Consider the following 14,744-nt stretch of genomic DNA (forward strand, 5'->3'; position numbering starts at 1 on the left):
CTTGCTGTCCTGGTGGACAGAGTTGCCCCTGGGGGGGGAAGGACGAGAGTCACACCCCAGGGGTGGAGTGGGCAACACCATTGTGTTGGCCCTGGTGGTACTATCTGCCCATTGCAATACATCTGTGAGCAAAGTAAAGTTAGGTGTTGCACAGATGGTGTCTGTAGATGTGGAGAAGGGTTCCCCATGGGTTAGCTTAGTGGGCCCTGAGAGTATGGACAGAGGGATCCAACTGGAGTCAGGAAGGCGTAGAACTGGAGCATGCCCCTGCTGTTGTGGGCCTGGGTCCCTGTTCTATCGCCCCAATCAGGGAAGTACATCAAGGTATTGATTGTTCTCCCCTGGCTTTAGGCTGGTAGGGGGTCGTGTTGGACTTTTGCTTTTGCAGGGTCATCCCCAGACTTTTTTGCCTCCTGCCTCCTATATTTTTCTGACATGTTGCTGTTGGCTTTTCAACTCTGAGCACTTTACCACTGCTAACCAGTGCTAAAGTGCATATGCTCTCCTGTTTAAATTGTATGTAAGTGGTTTATCCATGATTGGCATATTTGATTTACTAGTAAGCCCCTAGTAAGGTGCACTAGAGGTGCCAGGGCCTGTAAATCAAATGCTACTAGTGGGCCTGCAGCACTGGTTGTGCCACCCACATAAGTAGCTCTGTAATCATGTCTCAGACCTGCCCCTGCAGTGTCTGTATGTGTATTTTTACACTGTAAATTCGACTTGGCAAGTGTACCCACTTGCCAGGCCTAAACCTTCCCTTTCCTTACATGTAAGGCACCCCTAAGGTAGGCCCTAGGTAGCCCCAAGGGCAGGGTGCAGTGTATGGATAAGGTAGGACATATAGTAATGTGGTTTATATGTCCTGACAGTGAAATACTGCCAATTTCGTTTTCACTGTTGCAAGGTCTGTCTCTCTCTCATAGGATAATATGGGGGCTACCTTTAAATATGATTAAAGTGTAGATTCCCCTAGAGAGTAGATGGACATGTGGAGTTTGGGACCCCTGAACTCACAATTTAAAAATACATCTTTTAGTAAAGTTGATTTTGGGATTGTGCGTTTGGAAATGCCACTTTTAGAAAGTGAGCATTTTCTTGCTTAAACCATTCTGTGACTCTGCCTTGTTTGTGGATTCCCTGTCTGGGTCAGTTTGACAGTTGGGTTGTTTTTCACCTCACACCAGACAGTGACACAAAGGGAGCTGGGGTGTGATCTGCATTTCCTGATTAGCCATCTCTGCTAGGAGGGAGGGGTGGAGTGGTCACTCTCATCTGAAAGGACTGTGCCTGCCTCTGACAATGCTGTCTCCAGCCCCCTGGTGTGTGTCTGAGGCCTTGCCTGGGCAAGGCAGGATTTCACAAGAAGGTGTGAGTCCCCTTTGAAGAAAGGTGACTTCAAAGACTAAAATGGGTATAAGAAGGGCACCCAAACTTACAAACTTGAGAAACACTTCTGGAATCAAGGGGAACCTCTGCCTGGAGAAGAGCTGATCGCTGAGGAACAAGTGCTGCCCTGCCCGTGACTGTGCTTTGTGGAGCTTTCCTGCAGTGCTGCTTCTGCCAGAGTAAGAGGGCAAAGACTGGACTTTGTGTGCCTTCCATCTTGAAGAAGAAATCTCCAAGGGCTTGATGTAGAGCTTGCCTCCTGTTATTGAAGTCTCAGGGATAGCAAAGACTTCTTCCTGCCAGCACCTGGAGTCTCTGGAGAGACCCCTACTCTGCTCTGTGGTGCCCTTCCAGTTCCTGGGACCCTGAAAGGAGAGGCTGGCAGCCTAAGGACAAAAATACACGCACCGAGCGCCGTGCGGAGAAAAGATCGACGCGAATCCGATCGCGGCTGAGAAAACGACGCGACGCCGGCTCCGCAGCTGAGAAACGACGCCGCAGGAAACGCGACCGGAGAATCGACGCCCAGAGCAGGAGAAACGACGCGCAGCATCGCTGACGAAGGCTGAGAGATCGCAACCTGCGCCGCGGGACTTTCGGACCGTCGTGTGGCTGGCTTTTTCAACGCGCACCGCCGTGCCGAGTTGTTTTCGACGCACACAGCCGTGCAGGGTTACTTTCGACGCACACCGCCCGTGCGGGGTTATTTTTGACGCAAACCAGGTACATTTTCACGCTAGCAGCGCTAGTGTGGTGTTACAACTACCTAAAGACTCTTTTTATTTTAAACCTTTTAAAAATCATAACTTGACTTGTGTATGTTGGATTTTTGTCGTTTTGGTCTTGTTTTGTCTAGATAAATATTTCCTATTTTTCTAGACTGGTGTTGTGTCATTTTGTAGTGTTTTCATTGAGTTACTGTGTGTGTTGGTACAAATACTTTACGCCCAGCACTCTGAGGTTAAGCCTACTGCTCTGCCAAGCTACCAAGGGGGTAAGCAGGGGTTAGCTGAGGGTGATTCTCTTTTATCCTAACTAGAGTGAGGGTCCTTGCTTGAACAGGGGGTAACCTGACTGTCAACCAAAGACCCCATTTCTAACAGGGACATTATCCATTAGGACAGTGTTGTTAGAATTAGCTAGATTAGCAACAGGCTGTCCAACATAATTTCGAACTTTATCTTTCATTGGTCTAGGCAATTGATGGTGAAGACTTGGTTTGCCACCCATATTTAGGTATTTTTCTGTGGGGGCCTGGCAACAGTTTTTGAACCACGCCTGATAAAGGATGACCAGTGCTGGTCAGCAGACTGGCAGCAGTGGAGAGAGGGATGCAATTTCAAATCTTGTTACCGGTGTTCAAGGGCAATTTGGTCGAAAATGTTAAGGGACCTGAGGGGTTAAGCGTGGTGCTACCGTTGTGATCCCTGCTTCATGTCACGTCTACAGATGTTAGCTGTTTGACCATTGTAAGTAAGGAATTAACCATAGATTGGAGCTCAGATACCTCATCCTTGAGATCTTTTATGCATGAGATGTACTGAGCATTAGACAGGTCTGGGTTTGTGTCTGTTGCTCTTGTGTCTGCTATCCCACCCATCAATCACACTTAGGTCAGGATCATCGTGTGGTACATCAATTAGGGAACTTAAGCGATTGGTTTAACGAGGGGCCTTGATTTCAGTAGGTGGAGGCAGATTCGCTGGTGACTGTGGTGAATGAGTAATAGCATTTCTAGTTTTGCCCTGCCCTGTAGGAGTTAAGGCCGATGCCCCACATTTTTTTAATGTCTCTGGGATTTTCATATCGCCCTCCCTTGGCCCTACTAGGGAACATTCACTCTGCATACCTTTAGAGGCTCTATCCAGAGAGGAGGTCAAAATATCCTCACAGACAGCCTGGAGATTATCTATCCTATCCATGCCACAGTTACTTGCTGCATGCTTCTGCCGTTTATGTTTTTTACTGTGTGCCACCCCAGCCCCACCCTCGTTCACATTCCTCTTACCCATACTTTTGCCACAGGGTGATCCCTTAGGGATAGTGTAAGACAACATGGCCATCCCCAGAGTCTATAAAAATACAGAAACACTTTGTAAATTAATCATATTTCTATGCATCATTGTACATTGTTTAAAACTTCTCAAAGAAGTACAATTTGAAAACAATTTTTTCACATTTAAATCACAAAACAATTAAAAAAAAGTTTTCCTCATATATTGTCGATGCAGCGTTTTGGTGGTCTTAAGGGCTCTCTGTTGCTTTCTTATATAGTGTGATGCCTCAACGTTATATGTCTTGCTTGTGTTTGTCTGATCATCTATCTGCCTGATGGCGTTCCGCAGTCATAACATCACTTGTATTGTATTGGCACTTAGAATAATTCTGATTTCTGGCTATGTATTGTGTACCTGAGAATTCAAAACATATATTTTGCATTTCTCTGTTTTGCTTATTTTGAGATTTTGCAATAAAACCCTTTAACTTTTTATGGATCTAGAACTAAGGTATTTAATGGTTCCAGTCACTACTTTCATTAACTGTGCTTAACTATTGGGCCTAATGCTGAGGTGGGTGGTGACTCATCGCAAGATCAAGAGTTCAGGTGCCAAGCTGCCGGAGGTAAATTTAGGGTGACTCAAAATCTTGGAGTACAGCAAAATGTTGGGATTCAGCTCCCACAATTGGAAGGGAGGAACGTTTGAACTGTTGCTAATTTGCTATACCTCTCAGAGGGTAGGTTTGCACAGTTACTGCTGACATGTAGATATTTTGTGAGGGAAAAATGGTTGCACCATGATGCTTGAGTTGTACCTGTTTTGTGAGGAGAGTAAGCTTGCACTAGTCATACTATGTTATTATTGTTTGGTGTATTGGATCATTTAGCTTCTCCTCTAGTTGTTGACACCTGTTCTGTACTTATTGTTTGGGTTAGGAAAGTTTGCAGTACTGCCTGACATGCAATAGCTATTTTGTGTGAACCTCAATATAAATCTTTTCATCAAACAAATGGCAAATCTAGTTGCATTGAGAATGCTTGTTTTAATGTTGGTGATGCCAGAGAGCAGGGATGCTAGTTAAATATTGGTTATAAAGTCAAATTTACCATTTGATCAGGGCAATAACCCCACGTCGCTGGGCTGACAGACCTTGGACATAGATGAGATTAACCAGGAGCTGTGAATCAATTGATTAATCATCACAATTTCAGTTATTATTTTTCAGTCAATGATTTGACTTGGTGTGAGTTCAAAGGTTTTTTTAATAAATCTTTTAGTAGATTAAATCTGTATTGAATATGCATAAGTAACTATCAATCAATTAGTAAAAAAATATAATTGAAAACCACAGCAAATGCAATAAGCACACTCCATAATGGAAAAATTCCTAACCTAAATCTCAGAATGGGATTGGAGTAAGCGAGAATAGGCGTCAGCTAGAACCCAAGAGAAAGGTTAAAGCATAAAGTCTTCAGAATCAAACTCATCAAGCAGAACTTTCCATAAAGAAAAGTTTACGAAACTCAATAGAGTCTTTGAGAAGCAGAGATTCAGGCAGAGAGTGAATGTGTGTGGAGAAAAGGTCCTGCATAGAGTTTGGGAAAGTATGAGTCAAATGAAAAAGACCCTTAATTACGGTAGGAACACGCACTATTATAACTTAGCCTATCTAAACTTTTACAAGTTTTCAGCATCCATCTCATCTCAGCCAATCAGCAAACTATGCCTTCATGGAAATAAGAATATTTTGCCGTCATCTCATGGTACAAACAATATCCCATAGTCAAAAAAGTTTAATTGCCTCAATTTTATCAAAAATTATATACTTCAATGTAGTTTCCCATTGTTGTCTTTGCTTAAAGAAAACTTCAATCACAAGCTACCTATTGATTTTAAGAGTAAACCATTGTTCATTTTAAAACATTTAGTGGAATTAAGCTAATACATTTTAATTATTGTATTCTTACAAAATATGCCCATGGAAAGGTTAAAATGAACTTTTCTTGCATTGCCATCATGTTCTCAGAATGTTAGCTCCTTTGACAGTTTAACATTTCACATTCCTAAGCTAGGGCAAGTTTGCAGACTGTACAATGAGCTTTACAAACCGTATTCATCTACATGTCTCTGCCTAGTGGTTTTCACTTGAATTAAAGCATTGCATTTTCGTCTAAGGCCTACATGTTAGTTCTACACGTTATTGCATTATTTTTCTTTTTTTTAAATGCTTTCACAGTGCCAAAGGTGAATTTTCACAAAACACATAAATAATGCTTTTGCTACTGGATTTGCACTGAAACAAGCAATCACAGCTATGAAAGTGGACTAGAATGCTTTGAGGAAATGTTATCTGCCAAGTCGTGTGCAAAACATTCATCCAGTCCTTTTTGTAGCCAACATCACTTCACATGCTATAATTTTGAGCCTATAATTGCAAAAGCAAAACTACAAGCCCCAGAGTGCAATAAGCTGTTGGCTGAAATGTCAGGAGTAACTAAAGCCAACACACACATGGCTTGGGCCTAAAAGAAAGCAGCATAAAGAGCAAACTAAAATGGAATTTGTTATGTTATACCTTTTTTTACCTCCCTGCAGCTTGTACATTTCATATGGGTTAAACATTTATTTTAGTTTGGTATGAGAAAGTATGAAAAAGTAAATTCTCCCTTTTCAAGGATACTGCGTTGCTAGTTTTGGAAGACGTCCAGCTCATGTTGCCCTTGAACTCATCTAGAGTGGAATTAAATATGAGGAAACACCTGCAGTTTTGAAGTGTACATGAGCTCCAACACCAACCACTTAATAGCCAAAGATGCTGAGGTTGGAATTGGGGAACCAGGTTTGTGTCCTAGCCTCAGGTCAACATCCTATGATTCTGGGCAAATCAATTAATCACCCTGTGCAGAAAAAGAAAACAAAACATGTAATGTAACCTGGTGCTCATGTAAAGCACACTAATGCCCTTGTGCCAGATTCATGCTATATAAAAAAAAGTGCAGAAATAAACAAATGATTTAAAAAAGCATTTTAAACATTAATGTCCCAAAATGATGACCACCAAAACTGTTGGAATCAACAAAATGGGTCACAAATAACATTGATTTGAATTGGGAGACTACAACCTCCACACATATTAATGGAAACTTGGTAAAAATTGTATTTTTCTATTTTAATAGGTTTAAATTGATTTTCTACCAAATAATATAGATGTATAGATGTGCATTGCTTGCAAAATATCGAGGTGGTCCACACCACATTTGTCCTCAATGATAATTTATATGTGAGCTTTCTGTTATGTCATCCATTACTGAATTTGATCTCAGCTCCTCATATAGTATATATATTAACAAATGAAACATGTAGACACATTGGGCCTAATTACAACCCTGGCGCTCTCCAGACTGCCAGGGCTGCAGTGGCGGTCTGACCGCCGCCAAAGCTGTGGTCCGACCACTTTGGCTGCGGTCAGACTGCCACATTATGCCCGTGGCAGTTAGGCCATGGTCGGACCGCTAGCACCGCCAGTCCCTGCAGCCCCTGCAGCGCCGCCTCGGGATTATAACCCTCTTCTCCACCAGCTTTTACATGGCGGTTGCACTGCCATTTAAAAGCTGGCAGAGATGGGAGGCAGGTGGCCCCATTGGGGGCCCTTGCACTGCCCATGCCAGGGGCCCCCATGTACATCTCCATCATGCTTCTTAAAAGCGCGACGGGTGGTGTTGCACCTTATGCACGCAACATTGCTGCCACCACTGGCGGCAACCTGTCTGCGGGAGTTTGGTTGGTGTCCTTTTCTGCCCACCAAACTCGTAATGTCTCCCGTTATCTTCCAAACCACTGAACTCTAGTTGCAATAACTATACTGTTAATTGGAATTATCTGGTTTCTGCCTTAGGAGACCATTTTTTCAGTTGTTAGCTCTTATGCTTTGAAATATCCTTGAAGTAATTAATCAATAACAAACGACGGCGCCTTTTGTGCTTCCTAATTATGATTTGATTGTAAGCATTTCGGTCATAGAGCACTCACGGAAGTCGAGTATTACACGTTCAATTGTACAATAAATGACATAATTAAAATGTATTTTTCTTCCTGTCTAAAATGACTTTATGTCGATACTAGATTACGAATCATTTAGAAGTAAAGCTTTCAATTTGCTTTTGTACACACAGCCGCATGTGATCACGATTTGCACCACTCTCGATTTTGGTGCATTTTTTTGTCACTTGGTGTTGTTAGTGAAATGTTAGGATGATATAAATCAAAAAAGCATTTAAAAAGCGGTTATTGGGGGATCGGGGATCTTGTGGTAAAAATCGTTTTTATTCATTACAGAAGCACACGCCATATCTCCTGACTGAGAGCTACACAGATAAATTGTTTGAAAGGCAAACTGCAGAGGCCAGATAAGAACGATAAAAGCTAGTTAATTTTGCCAGTAAAATGCTCTTTGTAAGGGCTATAACATATAAAATGTGACTCATTTTTTCCAACTGCACAGCCTCGTTGTTTATTTACACTGCATACTGTTTCCGCACCTCATGAAAAGACTTTAACCTGCTTTGTTGAATATGTTTAATCTCCCTGTCCAGCATTTGATTTTTTGCACGACGTTGGACGGATAGCAGTTTTTCTACTATATTGAGCGCATCCTGTTAATAGTCTTAGCTGGACATCATTTAAATAACAAAATAACCAAATGTATTTGGTTTCACTCGGCTATGCATTATTATTTCTGGCTTGGAAGCCCAGTTGTCTGCAAGACAAATTGTTAATAATTCTTTAAAATACATAGAGTGGGAGTTGATTCCATCCAAATAAGTATTTCTTTCACCTCATTCCCTATTCAGTGAAACATTGCGCCTTGCAGGCCGTTATTCCATTAGAATACACAAGGGATTATTTGATATCTGAAAAGTACATTTAATCACCACACTCTTTATCACATTTAATTCTTTACCCCCACTACCCATTCTGTGCAGAAAAACAACCTCTTTTTTTCTACATTTTGCCTTAGCATTGGCAAAGCCTATAGGGCAGATTTTATTGTGATAAACACAATTTGTGTATGGAACAAATGAAAACAGCAGGTTTTAACAAATGCATTGACGCCTTAAAACATTGCACTTAGGGCCTGATTTAGATCTTGATGGTATTATCTCCAAGCAGCATCGGCAACGGACCAGAGATCACTGTCAAGTCAACGGTGTTAGATGTTGCAGCTCTGCAGGCAGTGTTTTGGCGATGCACTGTTGATTGAGGGAGACGGCCACAGGACATGATGGACTTCATACAATGGCAGTAGCTATGGAAAAGAGGTAAGTGACACACACTCTACCTTAGCCATATGTGTCCCCTTGCACTAAGTGGGTGATGGGTATGTATTCAGACACAATGTTCACCTGCAAATGTTCAACCACATTCAAACACCATATCTTCGAATGCATCATTGCCTGGCACCTTCGGGAAGATGAACCCTGCATTTTGTGATTTCTAATGGACAATTGTTTCATACTCAGATTCTTGGTGTTGTGTCATCGAATTTACTCTAAAACTGTACTCATGGGAGTGAAGACATTGTATCTGAGTGGAACACAACAACATGGTAGGCTACATCACTGCTTTTTCTATTGGGATCTTGGCCTAGTGGGGCAAATGTGGACACATTGTTACTAGTTAGACACTTTTGCACTGGCAAAGTTTAGTTTTTGTCATTTGTATGTGTGATATGAGATCTCCTAATGGTTATAATATGTAGTTGCAGATTTGTATGTTGCATAGATAGACTGTAGGGGCTGGTATGTGTTCCCATCAACATACTACTTGGATCACTTCACAGTTGTAATACTATGAGCAAACTGTACTATCCTCCACAAGTATGAGGCTGTACAAATGACTCACTGTACAAGAGACACACACACAGTAATTGCATACTATCTGTGTTAGCACACTGTGTTCATTGTGGTTGGCAATTGAGGACTATTTGGTATAGGTTGTTGCCATACACACCATTTTGGATGTACCAGATGTTGTTCAGTGCTGTTTGAAACTCTTAGCTACATACATTTTCAGTGTGGCAGTTATTTGCAGATGTGATGTGAGTGTTTAAATGTTTACTGTGACTATGAAGTTAACTTGCTTACACACCAGTAGTGCTTATATGTTTATTTTCATATAGGTACTCCATTTCATTTAGTCAAAATTTTGAGACATTGCAAAAATCGTTCACGCATTTGTGAAAACATTTTGTACTATATGGTCCTTCTGCCATATTGCTGCTACTGATAGGACATTTTGAGCTTGCTCCTCATCTTCCTCATGCTCATTGTCCATAATTTCCTGCTCCTCATTGTCATTGGGTCATGGTACATTTGTCCGTAAACCAATATTATGCAATATGCAGCACACTAGTATTATTTTGCAAACCATTGGTGGGGAGTAGAGTAATCGGTCCCCCAACATATCCAGGCTCCTGAAGCATGACTTGAGGACCCTGAAACTCCTCTTTACGTTGGACCGGGTCCTGCTTAGGGCATGGTTAAAGCTCCACTGGGCGTCTGTATGGGGGTGTTTACAAGAAGTCATCACCCACGGCTGAAGACAATATCCTTGGTCAGCTGCACAGAAAGGAGGGGTAAAATTAGTAACTAGCCATGACAATCGATGGCCCCAAATTCATATACTTTCTGTTATGTATCCTGATTGACTCATACACTTAGCCAACAGTATGAGATGTGCTAAGACATTAGCATACACGTACGTTGATTTGAGTGACACTGTACTACACATACAGGTGTGCTGTCCTCTGTGATACACTTACTATTTGTCATACTTGTGAGTATAAATGCCATGAAGGTGGTGATTTGTCACCAGTACGAAGAGTCAGTAAGCCATTGAGAAGTCAAATCTCTCACACTCATCTATTGTTTCTGTTTATGACTTCTATTTTAATTGAAAAGCATCATATTTGAGCCTAAAGCGGTACTTTACATTTAAATGTTTTCTGATTTTATTGTGATCCGACACATATTTTGATGACGTGTGTTTTTAGTACGACATGATTGTTCAACAGGCAATGAGCACATTACACACAGCACTTTACAATGATCAGTGCATTGTGTGTGGCACTTTAAGGATGATGACAGCACTCAAACCTAAATTAACAACTGTTGTGGCCTGCTTTAGTTTCCAAAATGGGGGGTGAGTTGTTTTCTGGAACGCAAAGACAAATGATGCTTTTGATTATTTATTATCATGTGAAAGCACTGTCATACATGGTTTGATGATTCGTTCACAGACATGATTTAGGTGAAGAAATTTTGCACAATGTGTGTGCATCTACGAGTGCCTACAGAGGAGTTTTGGATGTCTCCATGCTCAGCTGCCTCCTCCTCCTTCTCCATTGGGTATTTCCTGTGGTTAATCTCCATCCCAGGGAACATTTGTGCACACACTTATGTTGTGCAGTATAGCACACTCTAATACTATTTTGCAGAATGGGGAACGGTGAGGGATAGAGTAATCTAGCCCCGGATACATTCAAGCAGCAGACCCTGTCCTTGAGCAGGCCAAAGTTCCGCTCCACAACATTACTTATGCTTATGTGTGCCTGGTTGTGTTCCTTCTCTGGATTTGTCGGTGTTTTCATATGCGGTCATTACCCACTGCTGTATCCCATATCCATGATCAGCTGAAATGATGTCCTCCTGGGAGAACTCAACTTCTACTTGGATGACCCAACGGGCAGCAACTCCACCGACCTCTTTGAAAGATTACCCAATATTGGCCTCAAGCAGTTGGTCACAGACCCCACGCGCAAAGCTGTAAACACAATGGACCCCATCTTCACATCCAGCTCAGAACCAGATACAGTCACACCTCGGAACTCAATTGATCAGACCACTCCATTGTATACTTCAACCTCACCGGATCTCCCTGCACTCCCACTGACCGCCACAGTTCCCCCTTCCGCAGCTGTACCATGGTCACTCAGCAACAATGGGCGGATGCCCTCAGCACCACACAGCCCATCACCACTTATCTGGTCCAGGCAGTACAGAACTCCAATGACTGGATCACCAGCGCCACCGACCGAGTCTCTCCAACCAAACCAGCCAAAACCCTTAGACCCACCAAACAAGCCACCTGGTACACCCTGGAACTCAGCGCATCAAGACGCAGGTGCAAACAACTGGAAAGAAGATGGTGCACCAACAGAAACCACACCGACCGGTCCAACTTCAACTCAGCCCTCAACAAATACGACTACCACCACCAGATCAAAGTCGCTAAAAATAAGGCCTTGACCCATTAGCTCAAGACCAGTGCCAACCAAACCAAGGAACCCTCACCATTGTCAGAGAGTTCACCTGCCAGTCAACCACTGAAAACTCTATTCCCTTTTAACAGGAACTATGTGATGCCCTCCCCGACTACTTCCACAACAAGATAGAAAGCATCTATAGAAACTTCGATCCCCAAACCACTGACCTCCTCAGCATCCCACCATATAGCACCAACAACTACTTGCTCACTGTATGGGAACAACTCACAACACACACACAACCACAATTATGAACTCCATCCAATTGAGGGCACCCGCCAACCCCTGCTTTCACAAGCTCTTCAGCCTCATAAGAGACAAGATCAGCTGCCAGCTTACCACCATCCTCAACACCTCTTTAACCACAGCCACCATTCCTGAAGCCTGGAAGCACACAGAGATCATCCCTCTCCTCAAGAAACCCTCTGCAGACCCCAGTGAGCTCCAGAACTACCACCCTTTCTCTCTGCTACTGTTACCTGCTAAAGTCCTGGGGAAGGCCATCAACCTTCAACTTACTGAACACCTGTACAGAAAAGATCTATTGGGCCCATCTGAATCTGGATTCAGAGCAAACCATGGCACAGAGACAGTTCTGATTGCTGCAACAGATGACGTCCTCACCCTACTCGACAGAGGAATATCAGCTGCCCTGATCCTTCTCGACCGCTCTACAGGGTTCAACACCGTCTACCACCACATACTCGTCAATCAGCTATGCCAGATAGAAATCGCAGACAATGCGCTCAAATGGATATCATCCTTTCTCATGGGGCGCACCAAGAGATTCTGCTTCCCCCCTTCACCTCACAAGCCAAGCACACCATCTGGGATGTCACCCAAGGATCTTCGCTCACCCCAACCCTCTTCAACATCTATATGACACCACTCACAGACATTGATAGATCACACAACATCAACATCATCTCCTATGCCAACAACATGCAGCTCATCCTCTCACTGTCAGCAGACCCCACCATGACAAAGACCAACTTCCAAAACTGTATGGAGAACATATCAACCTGGATGAGGGGGAACTGCCTGAAGCTCAGCACGGACAAGACTTAAGTACTGATCTTCAGTAGACACACGGCCTTCTGGAATGACTCCTGGTGGCTGTCTGAACTCGGGCCTACACTAAAAGACCATGCCCACAACTTCAGCATCATCCTCAGCAGTGAACTCCTCACGAACTTTCAGGTCAACTCAGTCTCTTGCTTCAACACACTTTGCATGCTCAGCAAATTTTTCAAGGAGCTCCCCTACAGGAAAATAGTGACGCAGGCCCTCATCACCAGCTGACTGGACTAGGGCAACACACTGTATGCAGGCACCACCACTAAACTCATGCTAAAATACCTGACGGTCCAGAACACAGCCGTCAGATTAGTCCTCAACCAGCCTAAGAGAACCCACATGGCCCAGCACTTGAAGAACCTCCTTTGGCTCCTGATCCAGAAGAGATGTAATTTCAAACTCCTGAGGTACGCTTACAGCTCCCTCTATGATCAAGGACCCACCTACCTGAGCCATCCCCTCCACTTCCACTGACCACCCAGGAACCTCTTCTCTGCACACCAGGCCCTCTCACAGATACCTTGCATATGCTGCTGCTCCACCAGAGGTCGCTCCTTCTCCCACCTTGCCGCCAAAGCCCTCTCTCCCTCCACACCTCACCCATGCTGTCCAATTTCAGGAAGGGGCTCAATATCCGGCTCTTCAACTGATATTTGCAGCAAGTGACTGGATACAGCCTGATTGATTGATTTGGACAGTTACATGTCACCTGCCCATGAGCTGTGGTTTGTCACTTTGCACCTAGTTCCTGGTATGGGATCCATGACACTCCTGATGGACCATGGGAGTCACATGGGGACACTCCCACAATGGACATGGAACACCTTCATGGCACACAGTGATGGCAGCCATAATTTCTGTTTGCCATGCATTGCTCTGTGCCTTTCCACCATGCAACACCTGCAAAACTGGGTTTAGATGTATTCGCAAACATGGCTGGGGAATTTGCATTGCATTTGCCATATGTAACATGATGCATGGTGCATGCATGTGGACTGAAGTTCCTATCTGTGTAGGCAGACACTGAGATGTGTATTGTGTCACCCATTTCTAAATGTTAGTGTGTCTTTTAGATACTTGTGTTTTGCATACCTCTAAGTAGACCATTCCCATATTGTCCATCGTGGAATCGGTCATTTATGGTTGAGTGCCGGGATATGTATGCATCATGCACACTGCCAGCGCATTTTGCCAGCCCATTTGTGAATAACCCACTATGGTCAACAGAGCCCTGGACATTGATGGAGAGGGTGTGTTTCCTGTTGCAGTAGAGATTGACAGTTGCAGCAGGAGAAAGCAATTGCACATTCGTGCAATCCATGGAATCCAGCACTTGTGGGAACCCAGCAATGACATGAAATCCTTGTTTGATCTCCTGCTGCAGTGCTGGGTTTGGGGAAGAGGATGTAGTGAGGTGTTCATACGGATGCTGGCATCTAGCACAGAGGGTAGAATGAAGAGAAGGATGGCTAGGATATTCCAGCCTCTTGGATTGCAGTTATCGGGAAGGACCCCAAGGCCAGCATGTGAAGTACCTCCATGAGCTTTGTATGTGAAGGGATGTTGGTAACCTTGTTCTCTGTTGCCTGGAATCCTGGAGCAATCAGGTGAGGCAGCTGTGCAATTAACTACCTCCCCAGAGGGTAATGGTTAATTACCTCTTCCTCCCTAAGTCCAATTAGTGACATACGCTGTTGATATAAGCGCCCCCTTCTCCTGCGCTGACTCAGTGGTGCAGGTGGTGGCTCCAAGCTGCAGTAGGAGTAGGTCCATGGTGTCCAAGGGCTTGCCAGAGTGATTTGGGTATGTTCTCCTTATGTACCTCTGCCAATGCGTCATTTTTATGTCTAGACAGACATAGCGTTTATTTTTTGACAGGATGGAAAAGTGACGCTTGAGGCCTCTAGCGTCACTTTGCAAATAAGGAACAGTGCACGCGCCGCAGCTGCTCAACA

The sequence above is a fragment of the Pleurodeles waltl genome, chromosome 6 (assembly GCF_031143425.1).
Source record: "Pleurodeles waltl isolate 20211129_DDA chromosome 6, aPleWal1.hap1.20221129, whole genome shotgun sequence".
In the NCBI taxonomy this organism is placed as follows: Eukaryota; Metazoa; Chordata; class Amphibia; order Caudata; family Salamandridae; genus Pleurodeles; species Pleurodeles waltl.